Consider the following 24,052-nt stretch of genomic DNA (forward strand, 5'->3'; position numbering starts at 1 on the left):
CTCAACTTTTTTGGTCTCAGGGGCCTTTCACACTCTTAAAAATTATCAAAGACCCTGAAGAGTTTTGATTTATGTGGTACTTATCAACCAATATTTGTCTTATTAAATATTAAAACTAAAACATTAAAAAAATTTGTTTTAAGATAACAATAACAAATCAATTAGATAGTAATATAAATACCATTTTTTAGTATTAACTATATTTTCAAAGTAAAAAAATAGAAGAATGGTTTTGCTTTACATTTTCATGAATCTCTTTAATGTCTGATTTATTAGAAGACTGCTTGATTCTGGTATCTGCTTTTGCATCCAAATTGTATCATTGTCATGTAGTTTCTGGAATTCTCCATGTACATTCAAGAGAGAATAAGAATGAATAAGGCAAACAATGTCTTAGAGTTATTATGGAAATAGTTTTGATCTAGTGGACCCTCTAAAAGGGTCTTTGAGATTTACCAAGGTGATACTTTGAATATATGCTATTCTAGATCATGTAATACATATACCTGCATTATGTGTTTTAATTGTATTCACTTTAACCTTAATAACAGTCTTCACTGATCAAACACAGTAAATGTTTAGAATTGACCAATAGCTTTGTTCTATTTGAATTAAGGAGCAAAACAGTACCGTTGTATTATTTGTGTTTATACGCTGCCTTGATGTAAAAAGAATTTTGTGTGGTTTGCAGTGATACGTGCAGTAAAACAACATAAAAACTAAACAGAGAGGAGATTGTGGGAAATAAAAATTAAGGATAGGAAAATAAGGTAAGTAGGGTAAAGCTGAGATAAGTGAAGTGCACAAAAATTCTTGTCATACATATTTACCTAATTGCTAAAGGAGGGCCACAGACTTGATTGTGAGCTTCCTGGTAACCAGGCAAAAAGGAAATGTGTTACAACAGCCACAGTATTTCTACAACATAAACAAAACAGCTTCTCAGAAGAGACATAGGTCTTCTCTGGGTACTCACAAAAGCTTCAGACATACCTAAGAATGTACCTATAACATTCGTATTCAGTTTGAGAACTCAGTAATTTTGCAGGGCTATTTCTTAACAGACCTTTCGTTTATCTTTTCGATGCGTTTTTACCTACAGTTATTTGCCTTAGTTTAGGTAATGTGACTGACATTGAATACTTGTTTGCAGCACTTTATTCCACAGACACACTTTTTTTCAATTTCATTCCATTTGTATTAAGTACTTACTGTATACAAAGCATAGTATTAGACATGTGAAGTGGAAAGATAACCAGGGTTCAATACTGGCTTTATCACTGTTATGCTAATATCTCAGAGCTTAAGTTTCCTAATCTATAAAAATGTCAGGATTTGAGAATTAAATGATTTAATATTCAACCTCCTAATAAAATATCTTATGAACAAATTGGGCATTTAATAAATTCTTACTCCCTTCCTCCCTCTTTCCCAGTCTTCTTCTTTCCTCTCTCTCCCACCTTTCCACCTTCCCTTCTTTTTTTCTTTCCTTCCTACTTTCCCATCCATTTAATTAAGGTTGTTGATAAGAGCAAAGGCTTTGGAGTTAGATGGCCCTAACATCTCCATCTGAGAAATGCTATTAATTTGCATAGTTTCTATGCACAAGGGTTTGTTATGATGATTCAATAAAGTATGATCATCCGTCAATACTCTTGGAGAATTGGTCCAGGACCCCACCTCCCCACCCTGCAGATCCCAAAATTCCTGGATGCTCAAGACTCTTATATAAAATGGCATAGTATTTGCATATAACCTAGGCGCATCCTCCCATATTAGTTAAATCATCTCTAGATTACTTATAATACCTAACACAACATAAGTGCTATGTCAATAGTTGTTGTACTCTTTTTATTTCTATTATTTGTATTGTTATTTTTAATTTAAAAAATTTTTTAATATTTTCCTTCCAAAATTGGTTGGCCTCTCACATATGGAACTCATGGATATGAAAGGTCTGCTATAATCAACGTAAGTGGCCTCATTCAGAACCTGACACATAATTGGTAGAAGAGCAGGCTGAAAGAGATGGTTGTCATGGCTAGCTTAAGTTTTATCCTTTTAGATAATTGCGAGCCATTGTAGGTGTTTGTGGATGGGGCACATTTAATCTAAACTACATTTTAAGAAGAATATGATGGTGGCAGTTTAAATAAAGAATGGGCGAGACCTTTAGAGAGACGTGCAAGAGTGAAGAGAGCGTGTGTTTTGGAGTCAGAGTGACCGGGGCTTCAGATTCTGCTTCTACAACTCACAGGTCTGTGACTTCCTTGAGCCTTAGTGTCCTTATCTGTGATTAATAACACTTAGTTCCCTTCGTTATTACAGGTTATATCAAAAAACTATGAAACTATAAGCCAGGTACTCAGGATTATGCATTTAAAAATCCATTTTCTTCTCTTGCAGGATTCCCAAGACCAGTTCTGTAGGTGGAACTCCATTTGAAATTTCTTTAAATTGACATTGGACTCTTTTACACTCCTGCCCTTCCTTAGCTTAGAAGCTGCCCTGTTGTTGTAGAAACAGGGCTTTTCCAGTGGAAAGACAACCAGTATGCAGAGGAAGGATATATCACAAGTGTAGTGTCAGGTGACTTAATGCTATGTCACCCCACATAAAGAAATTAATTTCTGAAGAATTCCCAACCTCCAAATTAAATCAGATCCATCTAGGTGGCCTTTAGAATCCACTTGTTGTACTAAACATTTTTTAAATATCTGAGTTGCAGAAAAAAATCAAAGCACATGTTCTCAGGAATTTTTTAGTTATTTTTAAAAGAGCACATTAAAGAAAATATATATAGTTATGATTATCATCAAAACAAATATTAAGTTTGAAGTCATTTGATTGTGGGAAAAATTTTAAATATAAAATTGAGACCATTTAAGTGACAAATCGTATTTTTAAAAGTCTGCTAAACAGTTTAAAATGCAACTTTAGAAAGGCTGAGTAGATTCTAAACTGTTTTCCTAAGTTTTCACAAAGCTTCTCAAGACAATGCAAGCTGCCTCCTAAGTCTAACAAAGAATCTGTCTAAATTCTGATTTTTAGATTCCTCAGAGAAGCATAAGTCATCACTTGAAAACACACTGTGTTGTTTTACTGTGTGCATGCCTTTAGGAAACTGGGTCCATCTGGATTTTTCTGAGCTAAGAGGAGGGTGCTCTGCTTAAAAGCTATCTGAACTTTCTGCAGATTTTGGCATCCCATATCATGGATGTTGGCTTTGGTATATCTTGAAGATTTTCCTCAGAGATCTTTGCCCTTGGGAATTAGGGATCTAATGTGTGCTCTGTCTAAAACTCTCTTAATCAATTTCTAATCTTACAGAATCATAACTTGCCCACATAACCTCTAGTCCAGTGATGATGATAGATCTTTTCCCTTTAGAGATATGAAATATGAACTTTTGTTTTTATAGTAGTATAGTAAAAATTCATATATTCAGCACTCTCTCAACAGAAAGACCATTAGTCAGCACTTCTTCATCACACTATAAGAAGAGTTGAATCAGGCCGGGTGCGGTGGCTCACACCTGTAATCCCAGCTCTTTTGGAGGCCGAGGCGGGTGGATCATCTGAGGTCGGGAGTTTGAGACCACCCTGACTAACATGGAGAAACCCTGCCTCTACTAAAAATACAAAATGAGCCAGGCCTAGTGGCACATACCTGTAATCCCAGCTACTCAGGAGGCTGAGGCAGGAAAATTGCTTGAACCTAGGAGGCAGAGGTTGCGGTGAGCAGAGGTCATGCCATTGCACTCTAGCCTGGGCAACAAGAGCGAAACTCCATCTCAAAAAAAAAAAAAAAGAAAAAAAAAAAAGAGTTGAATCAGAGCTAAAAAAGCCCTTAGAGATCATTTAGTACAGCCCCTCATTTTATAGATGAAGAAACAGAGAAGTGAAGTGATTGCTCAAATCCAGCCACAGGGTGTTACTGAGACTGGGACCAGTACCCCGTCTCTCTGGCACTCAGTCCTGTGTGCTTTCCAGATTCTTCTCTAATGTTCACGATCCTAAGATGCTTATGGTGGTGACCCTAAGGCATCATATAGTCTCAAAGTGCTAAATTCAGTCTTAGTGCTGCTTATGTTGTGCTATACTATCATCCTTGCTAATAGTGATAAGTATGGAATATATTGTATCTGATAGCTTCACTAATCAGAGTGTAGGTTAAATAGAACATTACATTGCCTAGACATGCCTGGCACATAGTAGGCACTCAATATAATATTAATTGATTTAAGTTGATGCCAGTAACACAATTTTCTATAACTACATTTTGTATAAATATTTAGTTCCCTAAAGATCAATTTTTAAAAATAGATTCCATTAAGTGTTCTTAGTAATAGGTGAGGTGGATAGTACTTTAACTTTTTCTTTTCCTAAGAGGCTTTCTTTGCTTGTGGCAGTTTTAAGAACATAATAATAACAATCACTAAAATGTCAGTGTTTTAAATTGTTTGCAAAGCATTTTCACACATTTATTAATTAAAGTTAATTCTAGCAAACATCCTAAGAATTGGAATTTTTATTATTCCTTTTCTACAGATGAGTATGAGGTTCAAAGAGCTCAAATCATTTGCCTACATTCACACAGTTAATATTGAACTTGAGAGACTTCAAAGTTTTTTGTTTTGAATCCCATATTCTGTCTGCAATAACAGACGGACTTCACCTTCTTTCCCCAAACCTATCCCTGCCCATGTGTCCTGATGCTCCTTGAAAAGAAGTTCACACATTATATATGGCTGTACATGAGTTTGTGTGTGCTTGTGACTGCACTATGCATGTAACTCTGTGAGTGTCCATGTGAGCAAACTGTGAATGTTCATGTCTTTCTCATTGTGGGTATAAATCTATATGTGAGTCTGTCTCTGTGAGTTTGTTCCTTGTGTGTGTATGTGCATTTATTTTGCCTGTTTTTCCTTAGGTCTGTTTGTATCTATAGCAGTGGGTAGTACCTGCTGTGTGTCTGTCTATCTGACTGTGCATCTGTAGTGTGTCTGTGTATTTGTCAGTATCTCTTTGTGTCTGTGTGTCTATCTCAGTGTGCACCTGTCTGCATTCGTATGTCTGTAGGTATGTCTGGGTCCATGTCTATGTCTGTCTGAATCTGTATGTCTGTCTGTGTCAGTTGACCTGGGTGTATATGTGAGACGGTCTCTATGACAGTGTATGTGTGTTGTCTGTATAAGTCTTCGTATATGTGTTCTATTCCCTTCCCTTTGTGGTGTTGGGTCTTACTATACTTGATTATTTTCATTTTCAGCTGGTTGGCCTAGGGCTGTGAATAGAGAGTATATGTGAAAACTTTGCACATGGATGTACTTTATATATTCTTTACATCACTGATTCCCTCTCAGCATTGTCTTAAATCTGGTTGTCAAAAATGTGCCATTGGGAGCAGTCTGGCAGAAGTTTACTTTTAGCTAAGATCCAGTTTGCAATCTTTGACATTTGCAACTAAGATTAGAATTTCCCAAAGTGCTGTCTTCCCACTATGGATGGAAATGCTTGATTTTATTTTTAGTGCAACCCTGATTTGCCCTTTATATCTTTTTATAAATAATGTCAACAGCATTGGTTCTGAAATAACACAAAGGGTGTCTTGTAAAATGCATTGCGCAATGGCCTTAGTTCTCATATCTTCTAGGCTGCGGTAGTCCCCTGTAGTTCTCAACAAAGGAGATCATTTGAATGGTTATCTTCCCATATTGAGAGTCAACATAATTTTTTAAGAAGAGCAACCATATATTTGGGGTTCTCTTGCCTATGTTGAGATTAAAATATCAACATTTAAATTAGTATCCATTTTCTTATCTGTAAAATGGGGTAAGAAGACAAACCTCATCTCTAGTTCAAAGAAACATTTTAGTGAGCTCTTACATTTACAAAATCACATTGGTTTCTCAAGTCCTTTCTATTCTTCTAAGAACATGAGTTCTCTGGTTCTTTTTCTTTTCTTTTCCTTTCTTTTCTTTTTCTTTCTTTCTTTTTGTTTTTTTGTTTGTTTGTTTGTTTTGGAGACAGAGTTTCGCTCTTGTTGCCCAGGCTGGAGTGCAATGGCACGATCTCGGCTCACCGCAACCTCCACCTCCTAGGTTCAAGCAATTCTCCTGTCTCAGCCTCCCCAGTAGCTGGAATTATAAGCACCTGCCACCACGCCCATCTAATTTTTTATATCTTTAGTACAGATGGGGTTTCACCATGTTGGCCAGGCTGGTCTCAAACTCCTGACCTCAGGTGATGCACCTGCCTCAGCCTCCTAAATTTCTGGGATTACAGGTGTGAGCCACTGCACCTGGCCGAGTTCTCTGATCTTAATAATACTCCTTCAAGGGAGGTTGGTAGCAAGTTTAGCCTTTCTTATTCCAGAACACCAATTTGATTGCCATGAAATGATTTCTCCAAGTCTAGGCAAACATCAGGAATGAAATAAAGAACAGGAGCCTTTGAAATCAGTCATGTCTAAATCCAAATCTCAGCTTTTCAGCCTAATTAATGATCAACAACATGTGTATTACTAGGTATGCCACCTGGGGCCTGTTACTTTTCTGAGACTATGTTTACTCACTTGGGAGGTGGAAATGATGAACATACTGTATAAGGTTGTGGAAAATATTAAATAAGATAATATATGTGAAGTAAGGTAGATGCAAATAAATATTCTTCTGGTTCCCTTATTGTTGTTTGCAGCCACATGACATCACAGGGCATTAGGTAGGAAGTGCTCACCATTTGATGTACAGGTTAGGTGTTAGGTGCTAGGGATTCAGGTAAATATTGACTGGTCTCTTTCTGACCTACAGGAGAGTGCAGTCTGGTAGTCTGATTTGGGAGATAAGGCAGATCCATGAAAGGGAACCAGACAATAGAGGGTCTATGTGCCAAATGAGTGAATGAAAAGTGTTGTAAGGCTAATTAAGCTAATGAAGATAAAAGGAGGCTGTCCTGATCAATCCCTTGGTGGAAAAAAAGTTCTGTAGAAGAGGAGAGACTTGAAATGCCCTCAAAGGAAGGACAGGCAGGCTGGAGTACGTAGGGAGGAGTGTCTAGGCAGGGTCCTGGCATGAGTATGGATGGGGCATGTGTCTCTGCATATGGGGAATAATGGCTGGAGGACAGCTCAATCAGGAGAGAAGTGGACTCTGAGTTAGAGAGGGGCAGGATTCAGATGATGGAAGCCTTGAATGCCTGGCTAAGAAAGTTAACCCAGAGGCTGTATGTATGATTGTATGTATGATTGTATGTGTGTGAGAAAGAGAGAGAGAGAGAATAAAGAATAATGATGGTAGTGGTGGCTGAGGTAAATGGAGTGTATTTCTCCACATAGATAAACTTGGAGACAGTCAACCTGTTACACAATTATAGAAGCAACTAATAAGTTGCTCCCACTCTTCTCTTTGGGAGAAACCTCAGGGTGATATAGGATTGTAAATCTACATGAAAATTTGAAATAATTAAAATAATTTATAGGCATTTGTGACTGATGAATTTTTTATACAAAAATCACATTTGATGTTCACAGAAATCCTGTGAAGTAAAGATTATTGATATCTTTTATTAGCCCCCATTATAGACTAACAAATCGAACAAAACCCTGAAAATGCATGCAGGTAACTCTAGGTTCAAATACCAGCTCTTCTCTATATAAATTCTATACTTTTTACTGCACCACACTGTTACCATTATTGGTAACTTGAAGGAAGAGCCCATGTCTTACACTTTGCTCTTCCCCTAACACTGAGCCTAAAATGCTCATTGATTGTGTGCTTGTGACTAGAGCCCAGACTTTGGAAGAAGTAGTTACTCTTATGAAGATGAAAATTTATTTTCATCTCTCTGCCCTTTTGAATGTGTCTGGCATTCCTCAGATAGAGGAAATTCATATTATAGGAGGGTTGCCTCTTACAAGGCCCTAGAATACTGAAGTCTGTTTCACTGTCTCAATTTGCTTGTCTCACTGCCACTTCCTCATCTGTCTTCTATTCTGGAGGTTATGGATGCATCGCCCTCAGTCCACACTTCTTTGTCTCTGCCTCCTGGTATGTGTGAGAATAGATTTCTCTCCTTTCCTTTCTCCCTCCCTAACCTCCTTCCTACCCTCTCTTTCCATTTCTGCTCCCCCATTGCCCTTCCCTGTTCCCCTTCTTCCTCTTATTTTTCCACCCTCCCTCTCTCCTTCCTTCACTTCTCACTGCAATCTTACAGCCTACTGCAGTTAGGGTGCAGTCTCTGACCATTGATGATTTTTCTGCAAGTTCTTATAGTTACAGGAGGCAGCTGCTGCCTCTGCATTCTTCTATGGCAGGGCTCTAGTGTGTAATACCTGCATATCTACCTACCCTACTCCTGTGTCCTTGATAGCAGCACAGTTAACAGGAGCTCTTGGGTGTGCATGTTCAATTATAAGTCCTCTAAAGCCGCATAAGAATTAACCATATATGAAACAGTAGCACAGCCTAGGGGGGCTGAGAGACAACCAGTACACATTTATTCAGAATCGAATGCTGATTTCATTTATTTAAATGGCTATGCAATGAAGTATTGGATTTGAATAGCTTCAGAAAGTTAAATTTATAAAATAAATACCAACTTGCAAAGCTTTGGAAGCCAACATGGTTGCTGAGCTTCCTGATTTCATGTACCTAAAACTGAGTAAAGTTTGACAAATTAAGCTATGTGAATCAGTAGAAGGAATTTAGTCTCGATGTTAAAGCTGGAGATCTGTCTTCTAGGCCTACATCTGAGTATCTGTGTCATCTTGGGGAAGTCTCTAAATCTTACCGAGTCTCAGTATGTTCTGTAAAATTAGGATGATTGTGCCTTACGAATGAGATAATATGCGGGAAAAGACTTTACAATTTATAAGATGCTAATGGCCACAAAGCCTGACCATTGACCATATTTATTGTGTGAGGAGGAAGGGAACTGCGTCTGACTTCTGCCCAGAAGGGAAGCTTTATGCTGTGCACCTCCTGCCTCCTGTTTCATTGGAATGAGGTAGACTCAAAGCTGCCTTAGGCTGATAGCATAAATAAGTAGCATGTCATCACTTTTTTTTCCATAAATAAAACCCTTTTTGTTTATCATCTTTGTGGGTGGTGGTGAGAAGGAGAGGGTGTAGAAAGGAAGTGAAGTCTATTTCAAGCAAATCAGGTCAGTTGTACCAAATATCTCTGGCTCAAAGAATTAGCTGAGGACTGAGGATTAGCTAAATGTAGATGGATTTACTGATCAGCATAATACAATGAAATCAAAACACTATGAGTTAGTGAATTTCATGTGGTTTTGTACAAACTGGTTTTCCAGAATCATTTCCTTAAGTTTATATAATTTTAAAAGGTAATTTAATGAGATAGAAATTTTCTATAGTTGATATTTGAGGCAGTATTAAATATTGCTGTACCTTCAAGTAGAAACCATACTAAAGAGAAGTAAAGTTTGCAGTCAAATCAGCTTACACAGAAGGCAAACTATGTAACTGTTTAGAACACTAGACAATGAATTTTTAGAATTTTGTATTATTTTTAGTTGAAAAACTATAATTGTCAATGAATTTTAAAATAATTGAAAGTACAAGTGTGAGTGCTTCAAACATATTAATCTTCAAGGGAAGACTAATATTTCAAACCTAAGAGTTTCTAAATAGATCATGTTTATTCAAACCTAAGGGTTTCTAAATAGATCATATTTACACTAAGACTTTATTTGGTTTAAGCAATCTAATAATCCACCCCTTCATGTCACATTGCCAGTTAGAGAACACAATGTACAACCTGAAGACTTATATAAATGACATTTTAATATTCAGATCCTGAAGCAGTCGAGAAGTTTGGCTCTCTAGAAGCAATTTTTTTGCTACTCCTTTGGTCATCACCTCAGTTGTGCAAAACTAAAATTTTGATCATAACGCAAATTCAAATATGAGTTTTATTTAATCAGTGAAAAGCAGATTTACTCCTTTCCTAGGTTATACACTTCTTCGTGTCAAATATATGCAGTAGAGTTAAATAAGAGCTATATTATAAAAACTTTTGTAGCTTGTATAATTGTTATATTCATGATCTTCTCTTAAGTCGTTAATTGCTCTGAAAATGCCATTAAAAATTTTACAGAGATTTAAAAACTGCTAATTATAACATTCACTTGGGAAGTTATTTGTTCTATGAACAACTGCCTTTTTCCTTGAGACTGTTCAAATCCATTTTCGTTAATTCTCGTTAGACAATCGGTCTTTCTTTTTTTTTTTTTTTTTTTTTTTTGAGACAGAGTCTTGCTCTGTAGCCCAGGCTAGAGTGCAATGGTTCGATCTCTGCTCATTGCAAACTCCGCCTTCCAGGTTCAAGTGATTTTCCTGTCTCAGCCTCCTGAGTGCCTCGGATTACAGGAGCCTGCTAACACGCCCAGCTAATTTTTGTATTTTCAGTAGAGACGGGGTTTCACCATCTTGGCCAGGCTGGTCTCGAACTCCTGACCTTGTGATTCACCTGCCTCGGCCTCCCAAAGTGCTGGGATTACAGGCATGAGCCACCACGCCCGGCCCTCATTAGACAATCTTTAGGACTGAAGGAACTGTCTCTCTGTCCCACATCCTGCTTAGGCTAATTTTCCAAGTTTCTCCTTATCTGGTCAGGAGTGCTGTTATTCAAGCTGTAGGAATAAACGTGTGCTTGTTTATTGAGCCCATGTCCTAGAGCCCTAGGAGATGTTTTTATTTCACTTCGAGATTTTAACCTGTGATCTAAGCATCATTTCTAATTCAGCAGGAAGGATTGTTTACGGTGAAGCACTTGCTTTTAGACCAGGAGCTCAGAGCCCACATTTTAAAATATCTTACAATTTTAGTTTTTGAGAAATAAAGTTGGTGCAGTCTCTACCCTTGCTGGTATGACCTACAGTGTGCTGCATTTCAGTTTCTAATTTCTGAATGTGAAGATGACGAGCCTTGTTTTTTCCTAATATAATGACAACAAACAAAAACTCTACCCAAAATATACATTACATTGTAAATATTTCAAGTTTGTGCCAGTTAAGGACAGTTGTGAAGGACCGGTGATTTTTGTTCTATTTACTTATTTATTTTCACCATTGTGGAAACAGTGGAAGGGAATAAAAGCACTCGCACCCATCCGTTCTGTTCGCTGGCTCTCTGATGACAAACGGCCGATATGTGGAGAGCACATACCTCATTTACATCACATGCATAATGTACTCTATCTGGGATATTAGCTTCTCGGTCTTGCAGTGTTGCCTAACACACACAGTGATCAGCACATTTTTTGAGACCGCAATAATCAGAGGAATGTAACAGTGATGTGGGAACAAGAGGAAATAACGTGGAATAATAATGTACCCATCATTGTTCTGTTGTCATCCCTCCTAGCCAGTTTGGTTTCCCTTAGAGCCTAACAAAAGCTTCATGAATTCAATGGAATAAAACATGGAACTGGGTGCAAAATTAATACGTCTATTCCCGAGCTCCATATTCATAGAAAAAAGGAAAATATTGACTACATAGGGAACAGACTTGCCCTGAAAGCTTTGTGGATCTATGCATATGCTCATGTAATCTTCAAACAAGTTGTGCAGCCTTTTACAAATGTGTCTAGCCTCATTTAATCTCAAGTAAGCCTTTGGATATCACAAAGGAAAAAAAAAAGAAAAAAGTCAGATGTAGGAAATAAACTAAATCTTCAAAAATATGCAAAACATAAGTTCCCAATAAAATACTATCTGCTACATTAATTAGCAGGCTGTGCACAAAATTTATTCTTAGCATGCTAACCTCTTCATGATTTGCACACATTGACTCAAATAATGTCAGAGCAGTTTTCACTCATATTGTTCAAGATTTTATCAAGAGTTCAGTCCTGCAAGTATTTTACAAAGTAGTTGCATGTTCCTGTTCTATAACTGCTTGCAGTATTCCCAAATAAGTCTTACACATGAGTTCAATAAATAATTGGAAGCCCAGATGTTTGAAACAGATATAGCAGATACACTGTAGCTGTATTTAAAATACAGCTCCTTTCCCTTTGTCCTCCCATCAACTTCACAGCATTGCACTCTGCCATTTTCAGTCCTCTTCTAATTAAACCTAGATGCGCGGTGAGCATGTACATGTTCCCACACGTGCCCCTCTATCGTATGCAGCACGTGGAGGCATCCTGTATTATTGTTGCTGACTTGAGACATTCCAGCAAGGAATTCTGCTTCTTCAAACTGAACCGTAGCATTCTTTGTCCCTTAAGCTCACCTCCTGATAAGGAAATTGCTTATATTGAGACATGACTTACTGCTTCACATAGCAAAGAACTAAAAATTGGGTTTAAATTCCTGTCTTGAACTGAGCCTGACTCATTTCTGTGTCTCTCTATAGTACGACTAAAGCAGGCTCTTGTTCCGTGTTTGATAAATAAAGTAAAAAATATTAGATATCAGTAAAAACTAAGAACATTCTTGAATTTTAAAATATAGCTGCCTGATTTTCAGGACTTGAAAGAAATGTGAAGGAAATTTCATTTTATTTACTATACCTTTAGTTTATTAAATTTAACATTTTTGTTAATATGTACTTCTCCATCCCTATGAAGTTTTTTACCTTATAACTAAAAATGATGATTTCTAACTTATATATCTTAGTTTTTCCCTCTTTGAATAATTATACTAATTCCTGCAAATGCTGTGACATTATCAGAGAAAAGTTGTTTTATTTTTATTGTATTTTTTAAGAGATAGAAGAGTATTATCGTTACATTTGGGAATTCTTAATTTGTATCTTATTTAGTCTGGTGTGCAATGTGACACCAGTTAATTGTATGTTATTTTGTGGTAACTACATGTTAACTCTGTCGGAAGTAATGGTAATTATACTGTAATTGATATCAGTTCTCCCACATCTTTGGAAAACCATACAATTAACACATATCCCCACAGTTGGACACTATCTTTTGTCTTTTGTAATGGTGCCATATTGGAGTACTGTTTTGAAAAGCATTTCTAAATATTTTCTTCTTCTTTTAAACTCATTTTAAAAATTTCAATTTCAGAATTTTTTCTTAGTTTGTATGAAATGAAAACAGTTTCTAAATTTTAATTTTACTTAATCTTAAGAAAAGCTTCTTCCACAATCAGACACAGTCCTGGGTTATTTTTGTTTTTTATTTGAATACTCATTTGTGACATCATTTGACCTTATTTAGTGCTTATTTTTTCCTAGAAGGAGGATAACAGTAGAATATACAAAATCTTGACATTAAGGAGTTAATCAGTTTTTTTCTGAAGAAAGGCCCTCTTCTTAGCAGCAGTCTTTGCATTTATGTTACTTTACTTGCAGACAAAAAGAGATGTATTCTGGGCCAGTGCCACCATAATGAGTCTCAAACTAGGGACACAGAGGAATCTTTAAGCCACATTCAGATGAAAATGTGTTCCCTCTGATTTTCCCTGCATCCTTTCTTTGCCTTCCCTTGCCTTTGTGTCCCTTCCCTTCTATTGCTTTTGACTATGGTGGCCACAGAATTTCAGAAGTAGCCAACAGATGCTTTTTAGCTAAGTGTGACCATGCTTTGGTAGGCTTGTTTGAAAAAAATGCATTGTTTTTTAGTGCTTTTCTTGAGATGAATAATTCCTCAGAATTTTTTTAGGCGTGATTTTATCAATGTGTGTTGCAGTATAGATCTTAGAGAGAAAGAAAGTCAAATATCATAGAATCATAAGATTTCAGAGCTGGAAGAAACCATGGAGATAAGTTAACTTAACTCCCTCATTTTGCAGATGAATTATACAGGGACTAGCATAGTTTGTAGAGTAAGAGTAGCTCAGTGGAAGGAGCAGGAGACTGAGAGTCTGGAGCTGAGAGGCATGTTCTGGATCTGTCACCAGCCGGCTTCAGGACTGTGGTAAGTGTCCAGACCTCCTTGGTCACATTGCTGTTTGAATGAAGAGGCCTTTACGTTTCCTTCTGGCACTAAAGCTTTCTCATGCTCCCTATTTTTCTTTTTAAGATATATGTTATTTTTGCAGCATACATTTTTTTTTAATTATAGGAAAAGCTCTTAGGAGATACAATATGCTTATATATATCATAAATTAAAACAAATACATGGTAGCAATACCTTACATTTTTCCACTTTTTGTGTTTATGTTTCTGAGGGAAAAAAATCTTCAAATTTATCAGTTTTCCAGCTAAAACTGAAATGGAAGCTATATTTCTAAAGAAAATATTTATTCTTGGTTCGTATAGGTTTGATGTTTTCAACTTGAATAAACTGCACCTGTGTTTCCACAAATAATACTAAAATGTACACATTATAAATTAAACAGTTACCTCAAATGAAGTACTTAGATTTTGAACTAATAGAATTCCCAAGATACCTTTTTGGACAAAGACATTTGCTTAGCTGGTCATTAATTTTATTGTGACACTCTTTGTTCATATGGTACATGTTAGAATAACAGTATCTTATTGGTGGTTTAGGTGGAGATAGAATTCTCCACTTTTTAAACCATCTGTTCAGTTTTAATAGGAGTTTGTGTAATTTTACAGTGGGACTTTTTGTGAACTTTTTACTGAAACAAATGGTTAATCAGAGAATATTCAGGAGCAAATCTGCATCATGCCTCTGTACATGAATAAAAAGTTGAAACCACATATAAGTAGGAGTTAGGCTGCCACACAACTGGATTTGCTTAAATCTGAACGCTTTATAACTCTACTTGGGAGTTGCAAACTTATAAATAACCTCGCAATTGGTTAAAACCATATTAAAACCATATGAATGAGACAGAAAGCATTTGGTTAAAGGGGTTCAGTAAGCACTATAATCCTGATGAAACTAATTTAATTCAGTGGCTCCCAAGCCTAAAAGGGTCTCATATCTTCAGAGTTAATGCTACTGTATCATTTATCATCTGATGGTCAGTGACAAGAGTCTAAATGTGTGTTACAGGAGATGTCTAGGATGCTGTCCTTGCTGGGGGTGCAGAGACAGAACTCCCTTAGTTTGGAGTACTCTTCAAATCCTGAGGGAAACTTGTCATACATCATTGGAGAATGTTTTTGAAAGGTCCATAAAACATCTCCACAAGAAGCTCTGCAGACATTAGTTCATTTCAGCAGGCATGTGCTGCATGCTTCTCTGCTTGCAGCGCACAGTTCTCCCTGGGCATAGAGCAGGTCGTGAGACACTTTCCCTCCCTTGAAATGCTTATGGTCCAGTGGCATATATCAGCATTCCTAGAGTTTATCTCAACAGTTTATAGCATTGAGATTCTGTTTCTTGCCTCAAGTATAAATCTTCCTGTTTTTGAAAACCTTTGTTAAGTGCTTCCTTCCCTTTAAAGGATAACTTTTTCTTTTGAAGAATCATAGATAAATATATAGATGGATGGACAAGGCTGTCAACAGATAGAACTGCTACTAGATCCTAAAGAAAAAGTTTCTAGATAATTGTTTGTGAGGCTAATAGGACCTTATCTCTAAAATATGCTGCTTTATTATTTGATAATTTTGGAAAGCAACTAGCACCTTTCATGGCATAAGAGGTAGAAGCTGCCATTGTATTAGTTGGCCAGGGTTGCCATAATAAACTACCAGAGACTGCAGACTTAAATAACAGAAATTCATTTTCTCACAGTACTGGCTGGAAGTCCAAGATCAAGGTGTTAGCAGGTTCGTTTCTTCTGAAGCCTCTCTCTTTGGCTTGCAGATAGAGGCTGTCTTGATGTGTCCTCACATGCTCTTTCCTCCGTGTGCACACATCCCTGGTGTCCTTTTTTGTGTCCAGATGTACTCTTCGTATAAGTACACAAGTCAAATTGGATTAGGACCCACCCTAAGAGCCTCATTTTAACTTAACTACTGCTTTAAAGGCCCCATCTCCAAATACAGTCACATTCTGAGGTATTAGGGGTACCTATGAATTATGGGGAAACACAATTCAGCCCATAACAACCATCTTTACTCAGCTTGGCTATTTCCAAATCTTATGAAGTGATTTCATTGGGATTACAGTGCCTAAGGATTTCTCTTGACCAATGTCTTTGTTTGCGCGGCTTTACCAGGATTATCTTCCCTAGGAATGTTCTTGTTTCTCAGGAGGAATTAAACTGAAATTAATATAATTCTGTTGTAACAGTTTATTCTATTACCCTTTCATAAGAGATTGGCCTTTTTAATTAATTCAAAGAATGAATTGCTAATGGTGAATTGCTAAGCAATGTAAGAGATGTGTAAGGATATTTTTTGTGGAGGTGGTTCAGATTTTAGGGAAAATTCTTCTTGGAGAACCCTTTCTAGTGATAATAATAAGGCAGATTTTCTGTATCACAGCTCTGGGCCAACCCTGACCAGGAGATCACTCTATGGTTTAATTGACTTACACACCTTCCTTTGTATTTATCTGTCTTTTAATTATTTATATTTCACTGCTTTAAATAGGATCTGAAAATAATTGCATTTTATATAAAAGTAAAATTAAAATGAAAGAAGAAAGAGAAGGAATTTTACCAAGATTACCAAGATTTAACAACCAGAGAGCCTAATATGTGCAACATCATGAGAGGCACTTATGTTATAGCGATAATAAGACATGGATACTGTACCTTGAGGAGCAAGTTGAGGAGAACTGGAAACAGACATAGAAACCAATAATTGTAATATATTTTTCTATAAATGTGGTGATGGAACACCACATTTGGTGTCAGAGGAAAGGGGGTAGGGGTGTTAGAGAAAAGGGGATGATAGATTCTTCCCAGGGCTGGTGGAAGGAAGTCAACAAAGGATTTTGTCTAGAGCAGATGTTTTAATTAGGCTTAGAAAGGACTAATTATGATGTCATCTGGAAGGGAAGACATCATAATTAGAAAGAAAAAGTGGTATTCGGAAATACATAGGATTTTGGAATATCATAGCTAGTTCAGGGAGCTCCAAGAAATTCCATTTTATTGTAACGGGGAGTATAAACTAGAGTGAATAGGACATGAAGCTGATGAGGGAGCAGGAGCCAGATCATAAAAAGACATACATAATTTACAGAGAAGTTTGGTTCTTATCATACAGGTGAAGGAAGACTTGAGTGCTTAAAAGTAGTGAATAATTATCCAGCTCCTACATGGTTACTAAGGTTGAGATTTAAATTTACTTCTGAGTTACTTAGCAGCCAAGATAAAATGGAAAGCATTGACTGGGCACAGTGGCTCATGCCTGTAATCCCAGCACTTTGGGAGGCTGAAGCAGGCAGATCACCTGAGGTCAGGAGTTCAAAACCAGCCTGGCCAACATGGGGAAACCCCGTCTCTCCTAAAAATACAAAAAAAATTAGCCAGGTATAGTGGTGTGCACTGTAATCCCAACTACTTGGGAGGCTGAGGTAGGAGAATTGCTTGAATCTGGGAGGCAGAGGTTGCAGTGAGCTGAGATCATGCCACTGCACTCCAGCCTGGGCAATAGAGTGAGACTCTGTCAAAAGAAAGAGAGAAAGAGAAAGAGAGAGAGAGAGAGAGAGAGGAAGGAAGGGAGGGAGGGAGGGAGGATGGAAGGACAGAAGGAAGGAAGGAAAAGCAAAGCATCTTTGGTTATGTATTGTTCTATTGTTGATATAGGAGAAAGGATATTGACCTTTGGATAAGGACATTGTCATCATTGTTGTTTAGCTTTGAGATACTTAGCAAACATTAAATAATATCTTTAACAGAAGTGGATATGTTATGAGTTGCTGTATTTTTTGCAAAGCACTCACATGTATAATCTCTCATTTAATCATTAAGCCCTTGCGGCATGAGCATTGTCTATTCCATTTTACAAATGTGGGAATAGGCTCAGAGAGATCACATGGTAATCTAGAGTTATTATTCAAAATTCACCTCAGTACAAATACATATCTAAATTTTGATTAAATGACTTAACCCATATAAAAATTCTTTTTGAACCTCACCTTCTTCTGGTTGATAACAATAGTAGTATTTTCTCTGTAGTATTGGTATGAGATTAAAGGAAGTACTCATTGGAAAGGGCTTTGCACATTGTAGATGATCAGTGGGTGGCATTCTTCCCTGCTTCTACACCAGTAGATATATTTATGCTGTGATGGCAAACACAGTTGGAAAACAGCAGTTAGTCCTTAACTAATTCTTAAGTGCTAGCACAATTTTGGTGTTAAAAATGTATGAGAAGCTAGACAAATTAATAGCTTTAGCTGAAAAACTATTATTTAAAAATGAGGTTCAATAATGAACCTCATTTCATCCAGCCAAAGTCTATATTATCATGATTACTTACTCTAGAAACATCACAATGTCACTAGGAAAGTAAGTCCTATGCCTCTAAAATAATTCCCTCAAAATATAATCACCTTTTAAAAGTACATGTGGTTGCTTTCCAGTGTAAAGCCTACATTTTTGATCATTCATTAAATTACTAAATGCATAATAAAGGATCTAAAATAAAGTATAACAAAGTGATAGTGTTTGTTAAGTCAATAAAAAGGAAACCACATGTCTGGTTAAGTGATGTTTCTGGAGAATCACAGCATGGCAGGATACGTCTAGAACAAGGAATTAAAGAAAGTCATTCAAAGTAAGAGACAGAATATCTCTTAGCATTATACTTAGCATTGTCTTGCTTTCAAAACAAAACAAGCCTTTTATTTTGAAATGTGTACTGCTTTTTAAGCCAAGCATTTATGATATGTAGTATCTTCTTTTGCCAGAGTTTTGCAAAGACTTCGCAAAGATGGATTGTATTAATCTGCAGAAATTCCAAGTTAAACTCAAAATATCTTTTTCACATTAAATTATATAATCAAATTGCATTTTTCTATTGTGCTCTTCTAAAATTGCTTATTTACCTCTTTTATAAAATATTTAAGGTGTTTTTCTGAATTTCCTTGTTTTGATTATTATTGCCCTTTTAGATACTCGTGCAGCATGTTTTTGATTTATGTGACTAGATTAGTTATGTGGCCTTATATAAACCTGCAAGTATTTATGAACACTAATACTAAATGCTCTGTAAGATATATAGAAAAGGTCTAAGATACAATCTCTGGCTTGAAAAATCTTTTGATGTTGTCGAGGGAGACTTGGTGGTGCACATGAACCAAAAGTCCAATTCTTTAACATAGTACGTAACTAGGGGCTAATTACGTAGGCAAAACTAGGACTTTTTGTATATCAGAAAGTAGGTAGATCAGAGAGTTTATAGAGTTCATGGAAAACTTGGGTTTTTCCATATGAATAGGATTTGGCGAAGAAGAAACGAGAAGGAAGGATGATCGTGGTATTATTATTGAAAGGCAAGTCACTGCCCACCTCAACCAGAGGATATGTGACAGGAGAACTGTAGAAAATTGAGTTTAAAAAGGTGTGTGGGGAGCAGTGTATGAAAGATCTTGAAAACCATGTAGAGGAGCTTGGAGGAAATGCAGTAGACATGGTAAGCCACGGAAGGTTTTGAATCAGAGACATGAAGTAGAACTCTGTGCAGAGTGTGAGTAGAAGGACTGGGGAGGACAGTGCCAAGGATCAGGCAGATCAGAAAGGAGACTGCAGCAGTGAGATAGGTGTGAGGACATGAAGACATGTGCTGGGGTAGTTAGTGATGGGAGGAGGGCATTGAGAGAGGGATGAGGGCAAGAGGCTATGTGGAAGAAAAATCAGCAAGCCTGGATCATCGCCTGGACAGAGAAGGGCAAGAAAAGCAGTGAGACAAATCACACTGACCCCTTGGCACCAATGTGAACACAGGAAAGGAGGGGAAGCTGGGTAAAGAGAAAGCTGCTTTTGCAGGGGAATCTTTACTTTCAGTTTAGGAAAGAGTTTTCCTGGGTTGGAAATAGATCAAAATACACAAATGAAAATCAAACTTTCATAAAAATTGAAGCTAAGAGCTAGGATGAAAACGACAAGACTTATTTAGCTTACACTCAATAACCTAGACATAGCTGAAACTCTGAGGATAAGATATTATCTCAGAATATTGTCATGGCCTTAGAGAACTTTTATTCATAATACATATATTTGTTATTTTTCTTAGAAAATTCTGCTTTAGGAATACACACAAAACACGAGTAGTGGAGCTGTAGTATTACCCTTTCCTGCAAAATTCCTTATCATTACACATTTGAAAGATTTTTAAGTCTTTAATATTTAAATATGTATTTTAGGATGCAACAACAAAATCCTTATTTACCTAAGAAAGAATCATACCAGAATCCCCATGTAGAAATTAGGTGTTTCTAAATCCATAATTATATGAGCATAGAATTTATTTACTGTCTTATATATACATAAATAGAGTATTTGGCAATTAGTTCATAACACACATTTAGGTTTATTTAAGAGAGTCAATGTAGAGAGTATCATAATTATAATGCATTTTACACATAAAAATAACATGAGATAATCATTTTTTACCTGTATTAACTATGCTATAGATAATGGCCCCTTAGTTGTATGTTCCATGGCTGCTGTGAATGATCCCCCATATTCAGACACCCCTTAGAAATGAGCTTTTGAATAAAGGTTAGTAAAGTACCTCTCATTCAGACCATTGGAATGAAATATACAACATCATTGACCAGACATGTGTACTTAAATGAAATATATTTGTTTGTAAAGCAGCAAACAAAAAACCTCTCTCAGCGTGTGCCATTTTCCACTTCAGTTTGTGGCAAAGGGGACCATGTTGAAATAATTTGAGGCCTGGTACACGCTGGTCAGTCTTGGTAAAGAAGAAGGGAGGGACCTAGCGCATCATTACATTTCACGTGTTGTTTTTCAGGAGATGGCTGCAATCAGTCACTTCGCATATGGTTTGAAAAAGGCTTGTCTCTCTGGGAAGCAAACTGTTATTTAAGTACACAAACCACTCTGCTACTGAAACAGTTTTGCCAAACTTATCCAAGTATTCTCACATGCTTAAAGATGGTATAAATATCATTTATTGCTAGCAGTTTTCTTCAGACTATATGGAATGTCTTCCTGCTGCCTGATCTAAGTGTCCCAGTTTACATTATGGCCTTTGCTGCCTCTGTTTGATGGAGTGATCAGTAAAAATTTAATGACACTATAAAATAATAAAAATGTCATTAATTTACCACGGATCTTGGATGCAGTGGTTGTAAAGTTACATTAATAAACAGAATATTTTTTACAACAAAAAGCATTGTTACGTGGGAACGTATAAATAACACACATAAATTTAAGAGCAATTTTACTGTTAGCACACACATTATTATGGAATAGCCAATAAGTGTATAAAACATAGTATATAAAATTTTATTAAAATATACTGCGCACATCAAAAATTCAGCTTTTATCTAAGTGCAAAGAAAAGCCATTATTGTGTGCTTACTGTTTCATTGCTGTTCTTTCCCCAGATCACAATTTTACATTTGATGCCAGTAAGAGGAAGTTGATTTTTTTCCTAGATGAAAACAAACCTCTGTTCTTTTAGTTACCCCAAATTCATTCTCTCTCTCCACCCATGCAAAGACAAAATTGATCAATCTTGCCATGGTAGGGAGGGAAAAGTTGCTAATTTAATGCAAAGTTAAAAATAATGCCCGAAGAGTTGAATGGTTTGTTCAGTGACTCTGGAAATAAGGGATAATAATGCAGCAGTCTATCTGTCATCAGTGAGGCTGCCCCGTCATTGACTCTGATAATATGTGAAGATGATGGATGCTACCGCCTTGTGGCTTGTAACATTTAACATTCATCAGCTCTCACTAAAGGGGGCTTTATCATTTAAATATCTTTATTTAATATGCAACATCTACCTCATACATCATAATTTCAAAGCACTTAGAGAGCCAACAGTCCTACAACACAGCAGAGCTGACTTTAATTTTTTTCAATAACTTTTATGTTGCCTGCATGTTTGTGACTGACAATGCATAAGTAAGTGTCTGATCACACTGCTGCATGTAAAATTCACTGTCAACATGAAGATAGGGCAGTTTTCCTGGAAGGGGTGGGATTAAATTAGCATTGAGGTATTTTGCTTATATCTCCAACATATCTTACTTGGGAGGTGTGTACATGGTGAGAACTAGTTCAAGTGTGTGTAAATTTGGACTTAAGAACTTACCACCCACAGTCTATATTTGTTCCATATAGGGGCATGCTCATGGATGCTTAATGGCAGAAGTTTAAGCTTGTTGGAACCAAAGTATCTTTATACTTCTCTCTGTGCCCATGTCCACATCCTGTATTTACTAGGCTCATGTTCAACCTCACTGGTAAAATCTTTGCTTAGCTCAGCTGCCCAGACGTAACTTGTAGACATCAGGCCCTCTTATCTTATGGTTATGTGGCTGGCAAATAAATATTCTGAGCTATTCTTTGAAGAAAAGAAGGAAATCTTCTGGGAGACTAGGTGGGAATTTATATGAAAGGGCATGGCTTTGCAGGGTCCTTCTTTAATCTCAAACACAAGTGCTTAATATTACCAAATCTAAAATGCAACCCACTGCCCAAAACAATTTCTATCATTGATTTATTTTCTTCCTATTTAACAAGTGTTTCATGGGATATTCTTCCTTGACTTCTACTCTGTCAAAATATTGATATTTTAAAGAGAAAGTATCTCTGCAGAAGGTTTTTTTTCAATGAAGTCAGAAAAATGTATGACTTCAAAGACACTGAATGTGTTGTTGAATGTTCTGAATGTTTTTTGTTATGATTAAAAACAAGCTGATACTACTGAATTGTGAGTGCACTTCATTTTTTATAAAAGAAAAGATATTATCATCATGTAAGCTTTGTTGTCTTAGGATTTTACAAACCATGGCATGTAATTTTCCCTCTTCTCCTTCCTTGTCAAAATATTGATATTCTTTCAGGAACTTTATTTTATTTTTTTTTTTACCGAGAATATTTTCCAGTAAAATCAAAGAGAATGAGTGACTAGAAAGATACTTGAAATATGCATATTGATAGATAGCACGGTCTGTTGATTTTCAGAGAAAGTTGTTTTTCCCCCTATGAAAATACAGTTAAAGGTTGTTCTTCCAAGAAGATTGCAGGTGTCACATCAAAACTCCTTTTGCATTTAACATAGGGAAGGCATTCACATGCAAATATTTGAAATGCGAAACAATGTGATAAAACAAAGGTTGAATATTTTGCTTTCCCTGGTACTACTCATCTCCACTTTAATTCTTTTTCTTTACATCATGACAACCAAAGTGCTACTCAAAAATAGAAATTGGCTGATTAAAAGCAGCTGTCCTTTCCCTGACTGTGTCTGAAGCTCCCACAAGGCTTATAGTTGCTTTTTGTTGTGTCCTGCATCTGGGTTAATTTGTTCTTGTGCACCAGTATTTTCACATAGGAAGATATTAGGGAACCATACTTAACTTGGTTTTTATTTTCATTGTGTTTTTTTATAAGAGTCATATTTCAGAGGTTTCCCCACATACTGCTATTTAAACTAGTGAGTATTACCCAGTTAGGGAAATTCATGATTGTAATTTTTGTTGCAAATCTTTCATAGAAATGGTGTAGATTAAAGCAAGGTTTATGCTGTGTTTTCTTCCAACACAGATTTCAACATATTCCATGATGAAGGGGAACTGGAAGACTTCCTGCACAATTTGACTGATGGGAATTAATTATAGAAATATAATGATATTCAAAAATAATCATATTAGAAAGCACAAATGTAGTCAGGCTGTACAAATGAAGCAGAGACTCTATCAAGTAATTGTATGTTTGCTCTTTAAGAATATTTCCAAGTTTCTAAACATCTTACAGAAGAGAACACTCAGAGTGTTTCCATCTAATGCCGAACATGCTCAGTACAGAACTAGGTCATTGAACAATAGACTGAACAGCAATCAGCACTCTACTGCTGCATAATGCATTAAGTATAACATGCAGAAACCATTCCCGGAGCTAGAAGCTGCTATTTCATGTCTGTAAATTCAAGCTGACATGACATTTAATATTGTTTCATAGTAATGAACAACAAGGTTTCATTCATTCATAAGCACAACACAAAGCCAAGTTTGAGTCAGGAGAGTAGTGAGGAGACGAGAGGG

The 24,052-nt window shown here is 36.5% G+C and overlaps 1 protein-coding gene across 23 annotated transcripts in view; it reads left to right on the plus strand.

Moving 5' to 3' along the window:
- SOX6 (SRY-box transcription factor 6) overlaps positions 1-24,052 on the plus strand; it is a 664,535-nt gene that overhangs the window by 591,513 nt on the left and 48,970 nt on the right. The window lies entirely within an intron of this gene.

This window comes from Pongo pygmaeus, chromosome 9 (genome assembly GCF_028885625.2).
Source record: "Pongo pygmaeus isolate AG05252 chromosome 9, NHGRI_mPonPyg2-v2.0_pri, whole genome shotgun sequence".
Classification (NCBI taxonomy): Eukaryota; Metazoa; Chordata; class Mammalia; order Primates; family Hominidae; genus Pongo; species Pongo pygmaeus.